The sequence below is a fragment of the Marmota monax genome, unplaced genomic scaffold, assembly GCF_021218885.2.
Source record: "Marmota monax isolate L192 unplaced genomic scaffold, Marmota_monax_Labrador192_F-V1.1 WCK01_AAM20220418_F8-fsc00174, whole genome shotgun sequence".
NCBI lineage: Eukaryota > Metazoa > Chordata > Mammalia > Rodentia > Sciuridae > Marmota > Marmota monax.
Window position 1 is genome coordinate 880533 of NW_026694860.1, and position 24172 is coordinate 904704.

Here is a 24172-nt window from a genome sequence, read left to right on the forward strand (position 1 = left end):
GCTACATCGATGTTCATAGCAGCTCAATTCACAATAGCAAGACTTTGGAACCAACCCAGATGCCCTTCAATAGACGAATGGATTAAAAAAATGTGGCATTTATACACAATGGAGTATTACTCTGCATTAAAAAATGACAAAATCATAGAATTTTCAGGGAAATGGATGGCACTAGAGCAGATTATGCTAAGTGAAGCTAGCCAATCCCTAAAAAGCAAATGCCAAATGTCTCCTTTGATATAAGGAGAGTAACTAAGAACAGAGTAGGGACGAAGAGCATGAGAAGAAGATTAACATTAAACAGAGATGAGAGGTGGGAGGGAAAGGGAGAGAAAAGGGAAATTGCATGGAAATGGAAGGAGACCCTCAGGGTTATACAAAAGAACATACAAGAGGAAATGAGGGGAAAGGGAAAAATAATACAAGGGGGAGAAATGAAGGTCAATAGAGGGGGTAGAGAGAGAAGAGGGGTGGGGAGGGGAGGGGAGGGGGGATAGTAGGGGATAGGAAAGGTAGCAGAACATGACAGTCACTAGTATGGCAATATGTAAATCAATGGATATGTAATTGATGTGATTCTGCAAGCTGTATATGGGCTAAAAATGGGAGTTCATAACCCACTTGAAGCAAAGTGTGAAAGATGATATATCAAGAACTATGTAATGTTTTGAACAACCAACAATAAAAAAAAATAAAATTAAAAAAAAAATAAACAAAATACAGTTATAAAAAAAAAATTGCTTAGAGTCATCAATTCATACATTTGGGTTAAAGTTGATTAATAAAATAATTTCCAGTATTAATTGAAAATTAATGTAATGAATTCAATTATATATAATTTATATTTTTCCAAAGTATATGCAAGAGTATTTTTATATCATTTAATTTTAGTGAATAATTTTTCCCTTATTATATCCTCTGTTCCATGAAAATAGCAATTTTTACCTAATGTGTTCATTGCTGAATCTACAGTGACTCGAACAATTCTTGATACCTTGTAAGTACTGAATAACTACCTGTTTGACTAATGAATGATCTATTATTCAAAATGTCCAAAGCTTTGTTGTTTGCTCTATGCCTAGTGACCTCACATTGTCTGGTCACAGGAGTTGCTCAAAAACTGGTGGCCACCATGGAGTCAGCCCACCTTGATACACAGCTGAAACAGGTCTCCAAGCTGTGTTTGATGCCATGAAGCTGGTTAATTCTCAAGCACTTTTGCCAGACATTGTAGAATTCATATTTTCAATAAATGCATTTTTCTTTTCAGTGTTATGATGCACCTAACAAAGAAAATAAATTATTGTGATAAGAATTAACTCAGGTTTAGCAAAGAATCAAGTAAAATATTATTCATTAATACTTAGGAATTTTTACACTAAAAGTCACAGGTTATTTAAGGTAGTAGAAAAATTGTCCTTTCAGAATTTTCATGCTAGATATATAAGACCATGTGTTTGATATTTAAAGCAGCTTTTTAGGAGATGTGCTAAAACCCTTCAGTTTAATCATTGATTAGAGTTTACAGATTTCATTTCACAATAATAAAATATCATTTTGTGACAAAAAAATCAATGGGTGTTTAATTGAATGTATTGTTCCCTATATACAATTAATTTAAAATTATTATTCTTGTATTTCAATACCTAGATAGAGAAAACATACTCCCTAATATTATATACTATGAGTCTACAAATTGTGTTATTTTCTCTCTGGAAAAGGATATAAGATGTGTGACTTAATATCCTATATATGGTCTGTTATTTTATGCCATGTCAACCTTTTCTTTAGATACACTTAAAGTCTCTACTGTGTTAATACTACTCTATTCCCACATATATAATTATTGTTTTATTTTTATATGTGTTTCCAGAGACTCTCTTAAATCCACATTTTCCTTTCTACTCTGCTAATCAGCCACCTCATGCCCTGCTTCCCTGGAGTCTTCTAGGAACCTCCGGGCTGATCTTCATTTTCAGTGCCCTATAGGTACAGTATTTTCAACACCCATGTTTTTGTTCTTCCTCCATGATAATATAATCCATACCACAGCCAGAGTGATTTTTTTAAAACAGATAACATCTTGTTAGTTTCTGGTTTATATCTTTCCAGTGTATTCCTTTAGTACTGAGAATCAAATTTAAACTTTTCAGCAAGGCCAGAGTGATTTGGGTAATGAAAGTCTAATCTCCTTCCAACTTATGTGTTCTCTCTCTCTCTCTCTCTCTCTCTCTCTCTCTCTGTCTCTGTTTCTCTTTATATTCCATATGCCAGCTTAGGATTTGCAACTAGCTAACAATACTCATTTCATAGATGAAGGAATAAAAACCTAGCAAAGGTAAATTTGTCCTAGGTCATACAATTAATACTAGAATGGGGATTCAATTGCGATCTGTTTGACCCCAGAGTATATACTCATCCAACACTGCAAAACTCTGAATTTATCCTCTATATGTTCTTCCCTGATAGTTTAATTTGTATTCAGATTTTGTACCTCTGCTAATACTGATAAGTTTGTTAATTATAATTGCATTTTTTCCTACATATTCTGAGTTTCCTAGAATAGGTCTTAATACAGATTTGGGTACAATGTCTGGCACATGATAGGTGATGGCTATCAATTTTTTTTGTTAAATAAATTGATTCAGTAGTCAAGGCTTCAATTAACTAATAGTAAGCAGAAAATAGTCTAAGAGGAAAATTTGTAGCTATATTCATAGTATATTAAAGTCATAAAAATTCTAAATAAATTAATTAATTATACATGGTAGGCCTTAGAAATACAAGAATAAACCAATTCCAAAACCAGTAGAGGAAAACAATTGAGATCAGAAAAGATTAATTAGACAAAAAATATAAAGGATCAATGTACACTCTAAAAGGCATATTTTCCCATAATAGTTGGCTCATTGAAAAGATAAAACACAACTGGTAAACCCTGAGCACAATTTAAAAAAATAAAGAAAAAAGAGAAATAAGACCCAAAGCTGGTTAGTCTACTATTTCTTCTCTTTGGTTTTTAATATTCATCTTGATGACAGAAGTTGTTTAATTAGAACCACCTCGTACTCAATTTGAGAAGTTGGTTATAGTTACTGAGAACATGAGATTTATTCTGGGTGTGTGGAATATCCAGAGTTTGCTTTGTTTCTTCTCTAATTGTTGTTCTTTGGTTTAATCAGTTAAATTCTATAACAAAATTAGCATAGACTATGTGGCTTTAACAATAGAAAACATATTTGTTACAGTTATGGAAGCTAAGAAGTCCAATAAAAAGGTATAAGCAAGCTCCAGAGTCTGGTGAGGACCCACTTATTGATTCTCTACCTTCACCCAATAGCCTTATATGGAAGATGGAAGAGAGGGTGGAAGGAGGAGAGAGAGAGTAAGAGAGAGATAGAGAGATAGACAGACAGACAAATAACTCTGTTGTTTTTTACAAAAGCCTAATCTTATCCATGGGGGTCCTATCCTGATGATCTTAAAAATTTCCTCCTTTTAATACCATCTTATTGGAAATAAAGACTTCAATGTACAAATTTTAAAAAGGCAAATATCTCAATCTATAGTATTTCACATTCTTTAAAAAAAATTATCCAACATTATATCAGATATAGGTTGTCAGTCTATACTGAATCACTATTTTGAGTTCTTCACCTTTTATGTTTCTTTCATCACAGCCAGAAGCTGAATCTATTCCTTAACTGAAGCCCCATGACATGAATCATCTCTCAAATCAAAGAAGTCATGTAATACTGAAACAGACAATAATTGAAAAATATTTTAAAAACAGATCTGAGAGTGTCAAAAAAAAAAACAAAAACTTGTGACTGTTAGGAAATATAAATTTTACAGAAATTAGTAACTAAGGACACTAAAACTGCATATGGAGACTATGTGGATCCCTGGGAACAGTACTAATGCAATCCTGTCTCCATTATTAACCTAAGATGTGACTTAATGCCTATAAATTTGGATCACCAGGCCTTAGGTTTCTCACCCCTACAAGGAATAGATTGGATTGGAAAGTGAATCCTTAGTTTCACAATTCTGATTTTAGTCATCCAATTTTCTCTTCTGTGTCTGTATGTACTAAGTAGAATTTGAAAACAAATCAATTAATTTATGTCACTGCAACCCATAATATGTCTTGATATGGCAAAAGGAACTCTGGTGCTATAAGAATAAAACTATAATATTTCCAGTTTTTATAAAACATAACAAACATAGTGAGTAAAACATATATTTCAAACCATGATTTGGAAGCCAAGTAAGTAAGCTGCCTTATCCTGTGAACATTGCTTTATAGAGATATCAAATGAATGATTAGATTTTTATTACCAATCTAGAATTTGAGAGCAAAGAAATACTAGAGTCTATACATTACTTGAAGATACAATAATTGGTGCTGAGAGCCATAGCTGAGTCAGAATGACACATGGCATTTTTACCAGAATGCAGTGGTTGGGAGGTGACTCCAGCAAGCCATTGAGATGATAATGTATGTTAAGCTGTGTTTTCAATTGTAATATTAGACCCCTGCTGTCTGCCTTGGCCTGCTACTTTGTAGTTCTTTTGGGGATTCCCGGGAGTTCCCATTGGTTGGGGAAGTGCTGGAGGAGGGATTTCTGGTTGGTGTGTTCCTGGAGAAGCCGCTTGGGTGGGGTTCGGGAGAGTTCCCGGGGAGTGTGCTGGTGGAGTTTGGAAATAAAGTTTGTTCCTGCTTGAGTGGCTCGTGATTTGTGCCCAGCCAGACTGCGGCAAACTGGTTTTGTTATTCTCAAAATATAAAAAAGAAACAAATATGGCTTACAAAATGAATCTTGATTTATTCAGTACCTAAAACAACACAAAAAGTGATTGAAGGAATCCATATTTTATTTTCTTTCAATTGTGGTTTGCCTTAATGTTACTTCTGGGACAGCTGTGGCCATCTGGCTTTGTTGCAAGAAGATTCATAGTTTAACCAGATACAATTATTACCTACATTTCAGTGTTTTACTGTCTACAATTCTTACATCATCATAATGACATTGAGTATTATTAAAACTAATTAATGTATGTTAAAAAAGATTAAGGGATTTTACCAATGTCAAACAGAATATAAATAATCAATCAAAACCTTAACTCTTTATCTTCTAACTCTGGATCCCTAATACAAGCTCCCTACATGTCCTTGGTGTTAATATTCCCTTATATATGAATAAAAATGTGAAAACCAACTGTTTAGGCATAATAAAGCAAGTATTGGAGTGATATGGTCCTATTCCTAGTATGTGGACCAGAAAGGCAACATGTCCTATAAGGGCAATGAAATAAAATGACTTGCAGCACTGTACTTCTGGAGCAAAATGGAATTATAGGACTGAACCATGAAGAATTTTATCACATGGTCACAAGTGTCACTGTTTGTAAGGAACAGATGATCCCTATTCTTTAACCTTCTTTGGCATAGAAGTTTGTGCCAAAATATCTTTTAAAAATATGACAGTTCTACCAATCACATGCATATTTTCTTTATTTGAACTTATTTTGGCATAAGTCTATTTCTGAAGCAAGACTCTTAATAATCTAAGTAAATGAATTAATAAAAAAGTGACCTGGAACATTTATTTTTTACTTGTAAACAGCTTAAAATCTATTCTAAATTAATCAAATCCACAAATTCATATTTATGGAATCTAATGAAAATGCATTTTGGTCAAATAACAAGTTTAAATTTTGGAGTGAAGAACATGAATTTTAATTGGAATGGCCCACCAGCTTAAATCCTTATAAGTCCCTTCCTTGCTTGGAAATAATTGATATAAATGTGTACTCTCTTCTGTTTTTGGCTTCTGTCAAGTCCATTACTGTGGCTATAACAAAATACCATGTAGTAGGTTCTTATAAATATCAGAAATGTATTTCTCACCATATGAGATTCTCGGAAGGTGCCAAAATATTCTGCATCTGATGGGGACTTGTTCCATAAGGTTTCTTGTCATGTCCTTATATGTTGGCAGAGGGAAGAGCAAAAAGGGCCAAAAGGGCTCTCAGGAGCCCTTTTATAAGGACAGTAATCCTATGCACAAGGGCAAACAATTAATAACCCAATTACTTCCTCATGCCTATTTCTTCATGCTGTTGCACTAGAAATTAAGTTTATACATGATGTGTAGAGGACACAAATATTCAGACCATAGCAGTTTCCAACAACATTCTTAGACTCTGTATGGAGGCTGAGCAACAAGCCAATGAGCCTGCGTCGAAAGGTAAAGGCACCAAAAAGCAAAACAGAGAAACAGACTTGCTTTGGTGCTGACGTGGTTTGTCTCCCCATCATACACATACTGGCAGCTTGGCCCCCAGTGAGGTGGTGTTGAGGCAGTGGGGACTTTAAGAGGTGGGGGCTAGTAGAAGAAAAGTAGGTCACTCTGTCTCAAAAGTATGGGTTGGATCTTCTTGGACTAGCTTAGATCCCTCAAGAATGAGTTGTCACAAAACAGGTTCAACTTCCTCAGTTTGCTCTCTGTTTCTTCCTCTCTCACCATGTAAACTCAGTATCTCATAGACACTCCTGCCATGCGGTAAGATCCACCATGAGGCCTTCACATGATATTAGGTCTATAAACCTTTTCTTTGTAAATTATCCAACAGGGGCTGGGGATTTGGCTCAAGCGGTAGCGCGCTCGCCTGGCATGGGTGCGGCCAGGGTTCGATCCTCAGCACCACATACAAAGATGTTGTGCCCGCCGAAAATTAAAAAAATAAATATTAAAAAATTCTCTCTCTCTCTCTCTCTCACTCTCTCTTAAAAAAATTATCAACAGTAGGTATTTTGTTATTGCAACATAGAATGAATTAAGACAAGGCTAACTTAACTACAAACCTTATTAATAATAATATTAATATTTATTATTGAGCACTTACTAATTGTAGAGCATGATTCTAAACATTTGAGGTTTTTTTTTCATTTAATCATAACTAGAATGCAATGAATTATAACCTCTATTTCACAGATAAAGAAACTGAAACAGAGAGGTTAAGTGCTTTGCGTAAGCTAACATAGACAGAAAACATGTCATTAAAGGTGCTTCCATTTAGTCAGGTGATGTAGACTTATTCCTGCTGATAGTTCTCCAATTTTGGATAACTGTAGCCAGTTCAGGAGATTCTCTAATATGTTACCGCCTTTAGGCAGCTGAAATGATTCCTTGTCCTCTTGTACATGTATGTTATCACTGACAACTTTCTTTTTATTAATTCTAATAAGGAAAATATAGGAACCAACTATAAACTCTGTGTTTGATGCTACCAAAAAGGTCTGTGAAAAGAGAAATTACTGGTGAATGTGATGATCGAATTATTTTATGTGCATGTACAAATAACATAGTAAATCCTATTATACGTATAATTTAAATACGCAAAAAATAAATAAACACCAAAAGAAGTTCTGTGAGTTATGACTTCCAGAAGGAACATGTGAGGCGGGAGTTATACAGAACTATCATTTCTTGTTTCTTTTCTCAAGTACAAGACAATTTCTGGTATCAATCAGTGCCTCTCATTTTTTAAAATATTTTTTCTTTGTTTATGCAGTATTTAAATATATATTTTTTTGTTCCTTTAGATATTAGAATAAGGCATTTTTCTGATAAGACTTTATACTGCTCTCATTAAATGAAAGTCAGACGTTTTCCAGCAGAAAAGACTAAAGCAAGTTTAAATATTGATTTATGTGTTTGGGCTATTAGAGAGAGAAGTTTCAATTGAAGAGGAGATACTTGACAATAAGAGTAAAGAACGTACTTTATTGTTCTTATGATTTCAATAAGATTTAAGAGTTTTAGATGATCGTTACAGAGGTAGCTTATTTTTACTCAAACACAAATTGGAACTGCAAGTGGGAAGGGAAGTGATTGATGTGAAAATGGCTTTGTGGTGAGAAAAAGGCTAAAAAGGCAACGAAATGGTAGGAGTCATAATATCCATTCAATAATATGACAGTTCCTTTACTGAAATGATCACCTGTGAAATTAGTAGTCACCATGACACTTCCTTACTCTGGCGGGGCCGGGGGAGATGGTTAAGATCTATATTAATTTCAATTCACTGCAGTTATCACATAATAAGGAGAATAAGATAAGTGCAAGAGCAAAAGAGGACTTAACCATATAGGAAATAGAAATAAAAGAGACTAAAATGTATTCAGAGAGTAGGAATTCTTGAAGAAAAAGGAAACACAGCTTCTAGAATAAATAGTAGTCGCTGAGATTCTAGAAGACACCCAGTGATGAAAACCCTGTGTGACTTTGAAAAGAGTGACTTGGGTATGTGACAAAGATCTGAAAAAGGGTGTATCCTTTTCAAACAAGCCCATTAGTCTCCAAGTTGCTGCAATAAGTAGGAAAAAAAAATGGTGCAGAGGAGACTAAAAATAATGCTGAGCATTTGATACAGAGGAATGCCTGAAAGTACTTAGACCAGAAGCTTAATAATTTTAGGAGGAATTCATATTGGAATAGAGAAAATTAAAGCCTGATTTTCTCTTGCCTGACATTGTAAGTCAAACCTTTAAACAGCCCTGCATCCAAAGGAAGGCTGTATTAGCATCTTTCTCACCAGTAGAGAAGAATGGGTGAAGGAAACCACACAGAGAGCAGAGCCACCGCTTATTCAAGGAACTCTACCACTCTAAGGGCAGATTTTCACAATATTATCCAGACGGATTTTAAAATTACTGTGTATCAGTGAAGGGCATGGGAGCTTTATTCTTTCCCTTTACAAGAGGGAACATTTTGCTTTAAAGACTTGAAACCAAAGAGTCAAATTCAGACCAGACACAGAACTGCGCATTAAAAGAGCTTTGTCTTAGAACTGTAGGGTTTGCCTGGAACAAGAGGAAGTATATTCTTTTGAAAAAAATAAGAAGAAAAAACATTTGATAAAAAGAGTGGACAGCAGCAATGATAATTCTATGTGTTCAAAAACTTAATTTCGTTTTCTTACTGGGTGCACAACCAGACCTCATTTTCCAACTCCCTTGTAGTTAGAAATGGGCTAGGCACCTGAGCTCTAGCCATTGGAATTGGAATGAGAATAGCATTGTTTTCTCTAGGCCTTGCCCATAAAAGTATCCCAGGTTTAATTATCTATCTTCTACCTCTGCTGACCTCAATGAACTTGACACAAACAAGCAAAAACTTTTACTATATCAAATTACTGTTTTCTAATTAGTTGTTAAAATACACATTTCCTTTATTATTAAAAAAAAATTATCTAAAACAAATTATCAGGCCCCAAATCTAGTTATCATAAATTCTCAAAATTGTTAGTTATTTAATATCTAATCCTTTGAAGCTCTAACATTAGAGTATTAATAATGACACTTAAAGTTATTGCACATAAACATGGTGGCAATTAGCTATTAGATGGGGATATGAATATCTTCCCAGAAAATGATAGTTTTCTAACAGAAAAAGGAATGATATAGAATAAATGTGGAACATTTCTATGTTCCCCAAAGCAGACACTAAAGGCAACTGATAGAAATCACAAGGAGCTGTGCTTTGATTTAACACAAAAGAGATTTGTTAAGACTGTTAGAACATAGGAAGGTTATGTCCAGTTCATTTTACTATCTTTCCTATTCCCATCCTCCCTCCCTTACCTTCATTCTCCTTTGTCTAATATACTGAACTTCTATTCTCTGCACCCCCTTATTGCATGTTAGCATCTGTATATCAGAGAGAACATTTGGCCTTTGATTTTTGAAATTGGCTTATTTCACTTAGCTTGATAGTCTCTAGCTCCATCCATTTATTGGCAAATGCCGTAATTTCAATTCTTCTTTATGGCTGAGTAGTATTTCATTGTGTATATATGCCACATTTTCTTTTTCCATTTATCTGTTGAAGGGCACCTAGGTTGGTTCTATAGCTTAGCTATTGTGAATTGAGCTGCTATAAACATTGATGTGGACCTATCACTATAGTGTGCTGATTTTAAGTCCTTGGGTATATATACCAAGGAGTGGGAGAGATGGGTCATATGGTCGTTCCATTCTACATTTTCTGAGGCATCCCCATACTGCTCTTCAGAGTAGTTGCACCAATTTGCTGTCCCACCAGCAATGTATGAGTGCACCTGTTCCCCCATATCCTTGCCAACATTTTTTGTTACTTTTATTCTTGATAGTTGCCATTCTGACTGGATGAGATGGAATCTCAATGTAGTTTTTAAATTTGCTTTTCTTTAATTGCTAGAAATGTTGAACATTTTTATATATTTATTGACTGTTCATAATTCTTTTGTGAAGTGCCTCCTCAGTTCCTTTGCTCATTCATTGATTGGGTTATCTGTATTTTTGCTGTTAAGTTTTTTGAGTTCTTTATATATCCTGGAGATAAGTGCTCTGTCTGAGGTGCAGGTATAGATTTTCTCCTATGCTGTAGGCTCTCTGTTCACATTCTTGATTATTTCCTGTGCTGTGAAGAAGCTTTTTAGTTTGATATAATCCCATTTATTGATTATTGATTTTACTTCTTGTTATACTCCAAGTATGTGTAATATGTCAAAAACCCCTCTATTGTCATGCATATCTAAAAAACAATTTTAAAAGTTTATATAAAAGCTCTATTAAAGCAGGATTTCTTCAATGTGGCAGCCAATAAAATTTAAATAGCTATATTCTAATACAGAGATATCACAAGCTTTTCCCAATCCTATTTTGACAGTCCCCATAATTTAAAATGATTTGTGGTGGTTGGAGTTTTAGCTCAGTGATAGGGTGCTTGCCATGTGTGTGTAAGGAACTCGATTTGATGCTCAGCACTATGTAAAAATAAATGAATAAAATAAAGGTATTGTGTCCATATACAATTAAAAAATTTTAAAAATAATTTGTGAGATTTTTTTTAGAAATATTAAATAAATGTCAAGTAAGTTTTAAATGCTTTTACAGGTGAAATATGTAAAATATTGAATTCTCAGAAGTTTGTGTGAGAACTGTGTCCTGATAAGCATTAAGAGAAAAAAAATCTACTAGACATATGAAGTAGTATTATTTATATCTCAAAAGACAGAATCTGAAAATTTTAATGAAATTGTAGCTGATAAAAGAATAAATTATGGTATGCTGTAAGTGGTATTTTAAAAAGTAAATTCATCATTCATCCTCTAAAATGTCAAAATATTAAATGTATCCTCAAAATCTAAACCTCAAATCCATTGCTATTTCACGTTCATGGAATCAGAGTGCTCTGTCATACGGTGTTTGTTCTAATTCCTAATGGAAGCTGCATAATCTATCATCATTCCTGACACTTTAGTTTTCATTACAGCAGAATGCTCTTATCCAATTTTTATTCGTATTAATTTATTTTGTCTTTGTATCTCCTTAGAACGACTGCAAAACTTTATAATTTAAACCCATAAAGATGCACAAATTTAGAATTGTCCTGAGAATAAAAAATATTTTTCTGATCATGGTCATACATTCTTCTTTAGACAGCCAAAGGTTATCATGAGTACTGCATTTACATACTGAAACACACATACTTCCATACTTCCACTTTAAAATAAATCCTAGTGATGCAGATTAAGAAAATCAATCTTTTATTAACAGCTTAATTTATAGACTTCTGTGTTATTTGGCTTCCCAGAACAACTGCACTCTCTACTCATCTTCTCTTACAATTACGGTAGTGTTTTATCCACTGCATTAAACTTACACACAAAGGAAGGAACCAATAAAAAGTTTCTAACATCTGAATATATGAAAATGTGCTTTGAGTTTTAGGATAGAAGGGGTCACTGAAAGAAGGCATGTCACATAGATTTACTCAGGAGAGGGGTATGCAAATTTTCTCTCAAGGAAGCTTTTCTCAAAATAGAACTTAGAAATATAATTATGAAATTGTTTTTTATTGTAACAGATATGTGAAAGACATCACATCATTGTTAAAATGTAAGATGTATGTCTGTAAGTATTAATACATAAATTCTGAATGTGATACTTGTCTCATTTTCAGCTTCAGAAAATTGAAAAGGTAATAAAAAAGATTTAGCATATTCTGAAGAAAAACATTAAGACAGAACACAGTGATAACTACCTCAGTTATAAAGCAAATGAGCTCTGATGATAATTAATTTTGTTAAGAAACAAGGAGCAACTGGAGAAAATAAATTAAATTGAAGTAAACTAATGCAAGTTTCAAAAAGGACAATTTGTCCTGTGGACTTTTGTAGAACATTTATGAAAACTGTCTGCAGTCTTAGCTAACATTATTACATTGTATTGAATATTGATTATTCTAGAGTCAAAATTCTAGCTAAGAGTTATGGATGTAATATTCTGAGATGAAAATAAGGCTATACATTACCACGCTATCTGTTTATATTGCTGATTTAATGACCTCAATCATTATTTATGCTCTTCTTCTAGAGGCGATGCAGTCTTAAGAACCTTGAGGCTTCTTCCACAAAGTTGCAGATTATTTGTGCAGATGATTGTGAAAAATAATTCCAGTTTCAACCCATATAAAATCGGATTCAGAGGAACAGAGACAATGGTCTACAGAGTTCATATTCTTATTTGGCTCTCTTTTTCTTTTCTTTTTATTTTATTTTCACCACTGCCTGGTGCTGGGGAACAAAATAAATTTTTATCGTAAGCATCTAGAGACAATATGGGCAGCTTTACTATATCTCTGCAGTGTGTGGATTACCAAGAAGTAATTTCATATAGATAAGTTTCAACCAATTAAATGACATGTTATTACTCTAAATAATGCAGTGATTAATTTTTGGACTGACAATTTTATACATAGGAATCCCCCTAAAATTTAAACTTGATTAATGTAAGAAAATTTGGTGTCTGAATAGGGGACTAAGGAATAAAAATTGTTAAATTTCCTATAAATGAAAACTTAGTGGAAGTATAACTAAAAATAATATCACAGAGAAAATATTATATTTATAACAGCAGAAAAGAGGTCAAATGATCAGAAACAAATTTAACCAAAAATATAATGGAGGGTAGTAGAAGAAAAAAATATGTGTGAAGAAAATGTTATTTAAATCAGTGACAGAAATATGCCTATCTCAAGAAATATTACAATAATTGACTACAAATATTCAAGGAGAGAGAAATTGCTGCCTGCCTTTCGTTAAGTATCAAAAAGAAATTAGCACATAGGTTAAAGATTGGCAATAAATGTAAAGAGGCTATTAGCAAAATGTATAGAATTATTAGCAAAAAAAAAAGTATTATTTTGTTTTAGAAACACTGGCAACAAAGATCACTTTAAGTAAGGTACAACTCCCCCAAAACATTTTTAAAACTATAAAATAATATAGGTAAGTTTGATTAATAGTTAACTATTCCTCCAAGAGAGAAAACGCCACAAACAAGAGCCAAAGAAATATCAAATGTAAAAAATATATTCACAAATTATTTTGCATAGGGGCTGGAGTTGTGGTTCAGTGATAGAGCACTTGCCTGGCATGTTCGAGGCTCTGGGTTTGAATCTCAGCACCACATAAAAATAAATCAATAAAGCATATCATTTGATGTCTAAAACAATATTTTGCACAGGACAAATCTGCATTTGGTTAATATTTCGTACGTAAAATAAGAAAGAAATCTAGGGCTTAATATAAAAATAAGCAAGAAGAATAAAGAGGCAGTATTCCACTTTAAATTCATTATTTCTTTCAATAGAGAATATGTTCACAGGGAATCACACAGGGAATAAAATCACTGAAACATTTTTCCTATCTCTGCACCCATGTCCACACTAGACTTCCATCCACTGGAGAAATAACTTTTATGTCTTTTTGTAAAAAAAAGTATTTATTCAGTGTTTATTCATGCAGATGTATGAAAATGTAAATACATGGTTTTGTGTCCCTTCAGCTTCCACAGAATGTAGTACATAATATCCACTTTCCTGTGGCACACTTGTATTTTTTGGATGAAAACCTATGAATAGGCATCTTTTTTCTTTTTGTGCATAGAAAGAACTCTCATTTTTTAAGAGCTATACATATTCCAGTATGTGGATTTGCTATGGTTTATTTTAACAACTCTCATATAGATGAGTCTTTGGCTTGTGTTCAATATTTTGCTATTATAAACAGGAAGGCTGTGAAGAATGATGCACATAGGTCATTTTCTATGTTTATTGCTATATCGGTAAGATATATTTCCCAAAGTGGAATTCCTGAGTCAAAGAGTAAATGTAATTGCAATTTTGAAAGATACTGTCCAATTTCCCTTCATTAGCTTTTGAACTATTTTGCACTCCTTCCAACAATGTATGAGAGTGCATCTTTTCTCAAAGCACTGCATACAGAGTGTGTTGCTAAACATTTGGCTTTTTGTCAGTCTGGATAGATTATGTGTGTGTGTGTGTGTGTGTGTGCAATTCCTCTTTTTGTATGCTTCAGTGTCATTTTGTTTTCCTTTGTCTATATATACATATATATGTGTTTTATTTCTATTTTTTATTTTGTATCTTTCTTGGATGAACTGATTATTTTAATTTGTGTGACTAAAGACTCAAAATTTTCTTATTGCTCCTTTATGATTTTTTTTTAAAGTAGCTCCTGAGGCATGGTTTAAGAAGACCTTCCAAATACAAGGTCATCAATTGAATCATCTTTTCTTGAAGTTGTGAAATCTTCAATTTTTTTTCAAACATTTCAAGTATTAAAAATTTTGTGATTTGTTTTGGAATTTGGTATGAGATACATTTGAATTCCCTCAAAATCCATATGTTTAAAATCTTGCCCTCAATATGATGATATTATGTGGGGGGACCTTTGGGAAGTAATTAGGTCCTAAAAGTGGATCCCTTATGAATTTGATAAGAAACACAGTGAAATATGCTAAAGTGACTTTAATAGTGATATGTGTGGACCTCAGTTACATTTTCAGTTTCACATTCAAACATCATTCTGATCTTAACAGCATCTTTCAGTATGTGAGATATTATCAGAGGTAGAGTTTCCCATTATTTGAAGTCCAATAGTGAATATTTTCTCTTGAGTAACTCCTGGGAGACAGATAGGGCATAGGCAAATAATTCAAACTTTTATGCTGCCATGTTGAGTTTTGAATCTTGAGGGAAGGATTCAAAGACCCAAAACCACTTGATACATTATCCATAGAGTTGATGCTGTGGCGATGACCCTATTTTGGTAGCACTAAGTGTCTGATGTTAGTTGTCTTCGATCCTATGCCATACAGAATATTCATGGAAAGAAAGTTTGCAAAATTCTTTGCTGATGAGCTCCTGTAATTCCTACTCATTATTCAACCCTAATTCTTTATCCATTCTGTCAAGTTTTTGAGCCTTGAAATACTTCCACCTCTTATTTTCTGCTCCAGTTAGTTGATTGCTGTTGCTTGCAACCAAGAGCACAGACTGAAACAAAATGCAGTCCACAAACACTGAAAAGGGAGAAAAAAAATAGATTATATTTCAAACAAACAAAAGCCCCACATAATTTCTGAGAATATACAGCAGTGTGAACTAGAAAATTTCTCTATTAATATATGTATATATTTTCTTTGATATTTTGGTAGATATTAATTAAACATATATTCAGTAAGAGCAAAAAGAATAGATACTTATCCAAAATACCAAAGCATCAGTTCATTGTTTGGTTATTTAATGTATATCCTGTTAAATGATATATTTATTTAGGATGTGAGGCTAGAAATAAAGTTAAGTATGACCCCAAGATTGCTTTTATAGAGTGGAAAAACAGGGAACTGCAATGAAAGACATAAGATCATTGACAGAGAAAATGATTTCTAGAAGTATCGATATAGAATTTCAGTAGCTAGGGTAGAGGATTATACATAGTTCACATTGCTTTTGGAAAAGTTTCAAAGTCCAATTAAAGGAGAAGCAGGGAAAATGAGCAGTCTATCATTTTTTATATTAAAATTCCAAGGATATGGAGATCCTTATGAGATTGAAAACAAATACAGTTTAATAAGCTATAATAAAAAGACAATTTTTCCTTTATATTTGTCTTCTTTAGTCACATGGCCATATGGAGATTCTGCCTATGTCTGCTTTGTTCATCTTCTTGGTCCTTAATTTTGTCCTTCCTTCACACAATTGTTTTTTTTTCTCTATATATCTCTTTTGTAAAAAATTAAATTGCTCCATTTTTAGTCCTTGTACACTCCACAGGTTCCTATGACCATTGTTTCTTAGTTCTTTTCCCCATCATCTGTTTTCCAGTAGTCATGTCCTGTTCTTTGGGTAGAGGGGGAACCCAGCATGCAGCTCCAAAGCAGCTCTGCTGGACTTGTGATCTCCTGCAGTGAATAAATCAGTGCATCTGGACACTGCCTCATTCTTCCGCAGACCACAGACTTTAAAACAGTTAAGGCACAGCTAGCACCCAAAGAAGGAGTTGACATTACTATTTGTTCCAACTGAATAAAAGAAAAGCAAAAACTGTGGGTGCACACATGCACACCATTTTTAACTCTGCTTTTCTCTCATTTACATCCCACTGTAGAACAAAATAGCCCAATGGTCCTCAACACAGAATGTTCCAATAAAATTTTTATTTCCCCTTCAAGATCTGTAGGCCTTTTAATATTTGCTCCAGCATAGCTGCTGGGAGTGGCATTTACAAATAAGAAATAGTGCCTAATGTAGGTCAATTAATACTATGGAGTCTAGAAAGTACAAAGACTTGATTTAGCAACTGCTTCATGTGGAAAAAGAAGTTGACTAATAGCAGTCATTTTCCACCCAACAGAATGTAAAAATTAAAATGTCTAATGAAATTAAGTATGGATATAGAAGGATGGAAATGTACAAAATGACACTCAATAATATTTATAGTTTGCATTTATGTATTTCCTTAGGTTTACTGAATTTTATTAAATATTCCCTGAGGTACCCTGTAAGTTCTTTCACCTTCCTTTTACTTGGTTTGATTTTAGATGAATAAGAGTACTTCTCTAAAAGCTGCTTAGACATAGTACTTTGGAAATATCTCCTTACCTTTTGTGATTTAACTTTTTCATTCTCTATGTGAGCAGTTTTTGTGAAGGAAAGCTTCTAATTTTACTGTATTTGCATGTATTAATCTTGTCCATTTTCATTGCAGTACTGGGGATCAAATCTCTTTTTTGATTTATAAATTTATCTTGTGTTAGGAAATTATCCTGTATTCTACAATATTTTCTGAATGTTTTCACTTTCGAACATTTAGAATCTCAATGAATAGGGAATGAATTTCTGTATCTACTATCAACTAATTGATTATGTTCATGAAGCCTATGCTCATATGATTATCTTCTAACATATTAAAAGTACTCTCTGGATGTAAGTTTGGAGATGAAGATAAAATTCATATTATTCCATTTTGGTCTTCATTTCATTAGGTAAAAACATAGAAATCTTTGGAGGCAACCATGGCATTGCCTGCACTAATGAAAATATTTGGGGATTTTGTTCCCAGTGTGGACCTCAACATATTAAATGGAATACAATATATATTTTAATATATGTGAAACTGACTCAGAAATTTTATAAAATTATAGTATGCAGACTAGGATTCATTTCTATAAAGAAGAGATATATGATTGAAATATTCAACAATTAAATGCTATCTATGGAAGGACTTGTGCACTGAAGATTTAGGGCACAGAAGCCTGTCATTACCTATTGAGTGAAGAGTGCTGTTTGGAAAAAGTGCTTAGAAAAGAACATGTGTACCCTCCACCTCAGTGAAAAGAAGCCACCAAATCCTTATCCTCTGTTCAGACAATTCCCCTATAGGACATGTCCCTGGGGAGATTTTCAAATGAAAGACTAGAGACCAGAGAGAAAGCCATTCATTACCAGTAGTCTTTTTCTTTCCCTGTAAAATATGGCTGAAATCATTGTATACCATCCTTCTCACCTTTGGGTGGAGTAGTTCTGCTTTCTGTACATGTCTAGACCTCAACATTAGGACTTTGTCTCCACCGTGTCATTCACTTTCAGACTAATCTTGGTAAATATTTGTCAAAATGTTTTGCATTCTCTTGAATAACCAACTAAAATTCGAGTTTGAAGTTCTTCTATTTTTTTATGCTGAATATGCATCACAGTGAGAAAAAAGCAACAGTTAAACTGTAAGAGTTATAAAAAATATATCTAGAGTTACACACTCTTTTGTGTTGGCAGTATGCTGTTGCCCTTCCCATTGAAGCCTGCTATATTTGGCTATGTAAAATAAAATAAAATCTCTTAAATTCAGCTAATGTGATTTCATTTCTATCCAACTTATTAGGGGAATCTGACTACCGATATTGTTACAGTTAACAGTTTTTCTTTATTTCAAAATTAACATATATTTCACATAATTATGTCTTTGATTCAAGTTTCAGTGAATATATTAGTTTGACTATCATGAAGCATTTTCTTGTGATAGAAAAACCTAAACTAAAACATAGATTACAAGACAACCCTTTTGAACTTTATCCTCAGTTTTATTCACCCCTACTTTATCAAGTGTCCCTGAATCTCATATTTTCTCAATACCACTCCACCCACTCATCATCCCAATATATTCTAGTTTACTTATTGTGTAAGTATTCTATTGAGATTTATTACTAACTTTGAATTATATATTTTCACTTTTTAACAAACTTTATTTCCTCCTTTTCTGACAATGCATTTCTTATTTAAGTGTGCCAACAAAGGGCTAGGGCTGTGGCTCAGTGGTAAAGTGCTTGCCGCACATATGTGAGACATGGGTTCGATCTTCAGCAGGACTTAAAAATACATAAAGATATTGTGTGTCCATCTACAACTTAAAAAATAGTTAAAAAATAAAAAAAACAGTACCAACAAAGAGAAAATCATATTTTCTCTAATAAATTTCCATTTTATAAAGAGAATATTATGTATTTTCTCTTATAAAATCCCATCTTGACAAGTTTGGAAACCATTTTCAGTTGCCACATAGAAGCAGTATTATCTGCACTACTTTGAACCTTGAAGGTTTTTCAGTCACTTTACCCTCTGTTGTATGTGAGATCAAGCCTTTTCAATTTGCTCTGAATGACTGACACAGCACACATCCTTAGACATTTCCAGGGGATCTATCCCATCCAAGGCAAGATCTTCTGCCAGAAAGTAACTAAGTGAATTTAATCTGGAAATGACCTGCTACCATGTTTGACACTTCTTCATATGACAACAAAATACACTTTGGGGGATCTTTGTTGCATGTTCTCTTAAAACATGTTTATTAAACAGACTTCTTACATATTTAGGAGGATTTGAAATACAAAGTTGCCTTCTCTAGTTTCTTAAATATTTTGTGCATCTTGAATTTGGAAGCCTTTTAAGATTTTGGAATCAATGTTTCTGTTGACTTAAAACTTGATAATATGGATGACAAGAAAAAGACAAAGTAAGCATGCACTTCAATTAATATTTTTGAAATCCTAAGTTATAGAAAAATGATAGTGTGAAAATCATCACATACCTGAAAATGACTGAACTTAAAGAAGATTGTTAATGTATTCAAAATACAGAGGCCAAATTGAAAGTGATTTTGCTATTCCTTCCCCCAAATTCAATCCATTCTTGACCCTTCTCCACCCTGCCATGCTGAAAGAAGTCTGACATCTATGGGTTCTGTCCTCAGTATTTTCTTGCTTTCTGTATTCCTTGGTGGCACATGAAAGAAAACACCTGTAGAAGATCTCAAGGAAGAAGAGAATGCATTTTTTCTTGCTCCATTCCTGCTTTGGGCTGCATTTTCTAGTGCTGACTACATCCCTCTATAACTCCTGGTGCTAGAGGTGTGGTAGAGCAAGACTATTTGATTTGTTGAATAGAGAAAGGACCAAATTGGGGTAGAAGGAGGAGGAGGACCTATAAGTGGTAGAATGACCAATGATTGACATTAGGGTAATCTAATCCAATCCAATCTAATCTAATCTAATCTGGACTGCTTGCTTATATATATATATATATATATATATATATATATATATATATATATATATATATATATATGACACTTTTGTGTTAATTACAAAAATACCTCTTAAAGAGAATATTTTTAAAGAAGGCAGCCCTCTCACAGTGTAGAGTACAAAGAGGATCTTTTCCTGGCTCTGACAGGATGTAATCTCTCACCAGGGCTCATAGTGAGTGGAACATGACATAGATTTTGATCCCCATTTGCCACTCCAGTGGGGAGCCTTTGTGTGGTGTACTCTACCCAGTGGTATCCTGCTGCTCAACACTAAATTGAATGTTCTGTGGCATGAAATCTGTTCCTTCTACTCCATTTTCCCACAAAATATTTAATAACTGCTACATTGTGCAAAAGCAGGTGTCTGTGTCTTCATTTTTTGTTTCCATCAGAAGGAGCTCAAAGAGGAGAATTAGGCAACAGATGTATATAGATTTAATTATATATAGTTACATAAGTAATTATTTGAATAGCTAAATAATCAGAATATAGAGTACAAATTGGAAGCAGAGTTTATTGAAACATTTGTGCAAGTTCTTAGTGCATACTGATTCTATGCCCTTCTTGATCTTAAAAGCTGTGATCAAGGAGATTATGCCATCTGGGTATAAACAAGGCAACCAAAGTTCATGTTTTAAATAGGAGTTGGAGGTGAAACTTTTGCTCTAGAAGGGCTAACAAGCACAGAGACAATTATACTCACCTCTACTCCATGTTGAAAGTAAAATTCCTTATGACCTACTTGTATCTTCCCCTTTCTCTCTTGTTCCTTGTCTTGCTTTTATTTTTTCTGTAAATTATAGTTTCAAAACTTCAATGGATTCCTTTCTTACCCAGATATTTAGTTTCTTGCAGAGGTATGTGGAATATTTTGTAGTGCACATTTGAGTTTTCTCCCCCCCCCCTTTTCTTTTAATTGAAAATACCCAAGTTCAAGTGTTCTTTCCTTCTCACATTCAATATTGCAATATCTTCACTGGACCATGCATTTTATCATTCAATCTAATCTCCAATATAGCTGCTTACATAAAGGATACAGGGCCTAAGGAGAAGGCTAGACCTACCTAGTTTGATTCTCAGGAGCAAGTGTGTTGCAGACAAGCCTTCTAGGTGATATGCAAGAGCACACACACTGGGGTGCTGTAACAAATCCCACATATTACTGCCAGATATATTATCCTTGGTCTGTTCTAAACATGATTTAGTGCCTTTCCCCCTGTGAACTAAAGATGTCTATGTTTTAAGGCATTATATAATCTGGTTCCAGATCATAAAAAGTGAATAGTCATCTTATACTTTTCTGTGTTTTCCTCAAACATAAAGAATTGTCATCAACCAAAAAATGTCCATGAAGTCCCCATCAGTTTCTTTTTATCTTCTCTTATTTTATTTCTCATCTAATACAAAATACCATCCAAAACATAGTGTTAAGTGACCATTTCTGCACTAATTTGACACAGCAATCCCCAAGCAAATATAAAGTCTTTCTCTGAAATAGCTTAGCACTAACTTTGTAGAAAGTGGTAGAGGTTGAGAAATTAATACAAAGATAAAATGTGGGAGATCAGCATTTTAATTCTGGCTTGCCACCCAATGCTAAACAACTCAGATCTCACTGTTTTTTTTTTCCCCTATGATCAATGAAATAGGTCAATAATATGCACTCTGTATTCTTCACAGGACAATTGGGAAGATCTTATGCCAAGAGTATAACTGCCCAGGTTCTGATTCTAGCTCTACTACTCAAAGGTCATCCTTTAGAGAAACAGTTGAAACAACTGAAACTTTCTAAGCTTCAGTGGATCATAATAACTCCTGTGTTTTAGGATTTAGAATAATAATAAGTGCTCAATAAATTATACTGTAGTAATTGTAATGATGATGAGGATGACAATCACAATTTAAGTATGTGAGTAAACATAGTCTTTCTTTGTAGATTTTAAACTCCTTGAGAATTTAGTTGTTTTGTTTTATTTTTAAATTTTCAAATTCGTTACTATCTAACATAGCAATAGAGTTGATAAATATTTTCTTAAAGAAAACAATGAACATATAAATGAATGATAGATAATTCATACAGTCATGATGGATGATTTTGATGGATTCAGCATTAAATAGAGGCATAAGGGATTCTTGGGTACCATAGAAAAAACAAGATTGAACCAAATCCAGATGTAAATTATTATGAAATCATGCAGACTGTTTGGATTTGATACAGTACACAATCTGAAATCATTATAGCTAGTTGAGCCATGATAGCCAGACTGATAAAGAAATGATGCAAAAAACTTTATGCAATAAGAAATTGGATGGATTGAAAGCAGCAAGGCCTATGGATGAAAAATAAGTTTTATACATTTAATACTGCCTATTTCAATTTATATCCACAAAATTACTTGTGGACTTAACCATCTAAAAAATTACATAAAAACCATTTTTCCAGTCTTATGATGTTGTTATAAAACCAATTTTGGATAACTGATATATATCCTTAGGAAACAAAGTCAAATGTTTGATATATTTTGATATAGTTTATCTTTGTGAAAACTCACAAAATGTAGAATATTGTACATTGATTGTGCATTGAAATTCTCCTTATTAGTATATTTGAATAATTAGAAAATAATGAACAGTAGATCATTACTTTGAGGATAATGAAAGGATTTGCCTTAGAATAAAATGATCAGAATGTTATATGATTCATAAGAAAATGTGAGGAGCATAAAATTATATAGTTTAAATAATTAAACAATAGATAAGTATGAATATTTTAAGACTTATTAACCTATGGTAATTTACACTTAACCAAAAATTATTTATATTAAAATTGAAATCTGTAATTTTCAAAGAATTTATGTTTTTGATTGATGCTTTGAGCTCTTATACATTTCTTATCTGAATAATGCATATACAATTAACTAAGGGACCCCATTATTTTAAAAGATAATTAATGAGCTTTTAAATATTATTTTTTGTTATTGGCACATACTAATTATATGAATTGATGAATTCACTCAACGTTCTCATACATGCATACAGCAAGCACTGATCATGTCCATCCACCCTATGTACACCCTCATCATCCCTCTGCCCCTGCACATCCTTCCTAGTCTCTAATAATTTTGCTTTCACTTTTGGGTTCACTGTTTTGCTTTGTTTTTAGTTTTCACTTATGAGAGAGAACATGCTATAGTTGTCTTTGCCCTTCTGTGTCTGACTTATTTTGCTCAACATGATGTCTTCCAGTTCCAACCATTTTGTGGCAAATGACAGGATTTAATTCTTCTCTATAGCAGAATAATAGTCCATTGTATATAGGTACTATGTTTTCTTTATTTGTTCACCTGTTGATGGGCACCTAGCCTGATTCTGCATCAACTATTGTAAATAGTGTGGTAATAAACACAAAGTGTAGGTATCGCCTTATCTCTTTTGTATGCTGACTTCACTTTCTTTGCACATACACAAGAGTAAAATACCTAGATCACCTGGTAACTCTATTTTTATTTATTTATTTATTTATTTATTTATTTATTTATTTTTGAGCCAATTTCATACTGGTTTCCATGTTGTCTATAGTAATTTACATTCCTATCAAAAATGTATAAAGTGCTTTTTATGCATATTCATACCAGCATTTGTTATTATTTACTCTTTTTGTGACAACCATCTAAGTGGGGTGAGATGGTATCTCATTGTAGATTTGATTTGCATTTCCCTGATGGATAAATATGAGCATTTTCATATATTATTTGACCAATTGTATTTATTCTTTTGTGAACTGTCTATTCAGGTCATTTGCCCATTTTAAAGTGGATTTGTTGTTGTTGTTGTTAAGTTTTAGGTTCTTTTTATATCATGGATATTGACTCCATCTGATGAAAAGCAGACAGATATTTTCTCCTGTTCTTTAGGTAGTCTCTTCACTTTCTTGCTTGTTTCCTTTGCTATGTAAAAGCTCTTTAATTTTATGTAATCTTTTTGTCAATTCTCTCTTTTGTTTCCCATGCTTTTGGATTCCTAACCAGAAAAACCATTGCCCATATCAACATCAAGGGTTCTCTCTCTTTTTTTTTTTTTTTTACATGAATAGTTTCAGAGTTTCAGGTCTAATGTTGATCGGTTTTGAGTTAATTTTTTAAAACAGGGTCTCTTTTTTCTTTTCTTTTTTTTA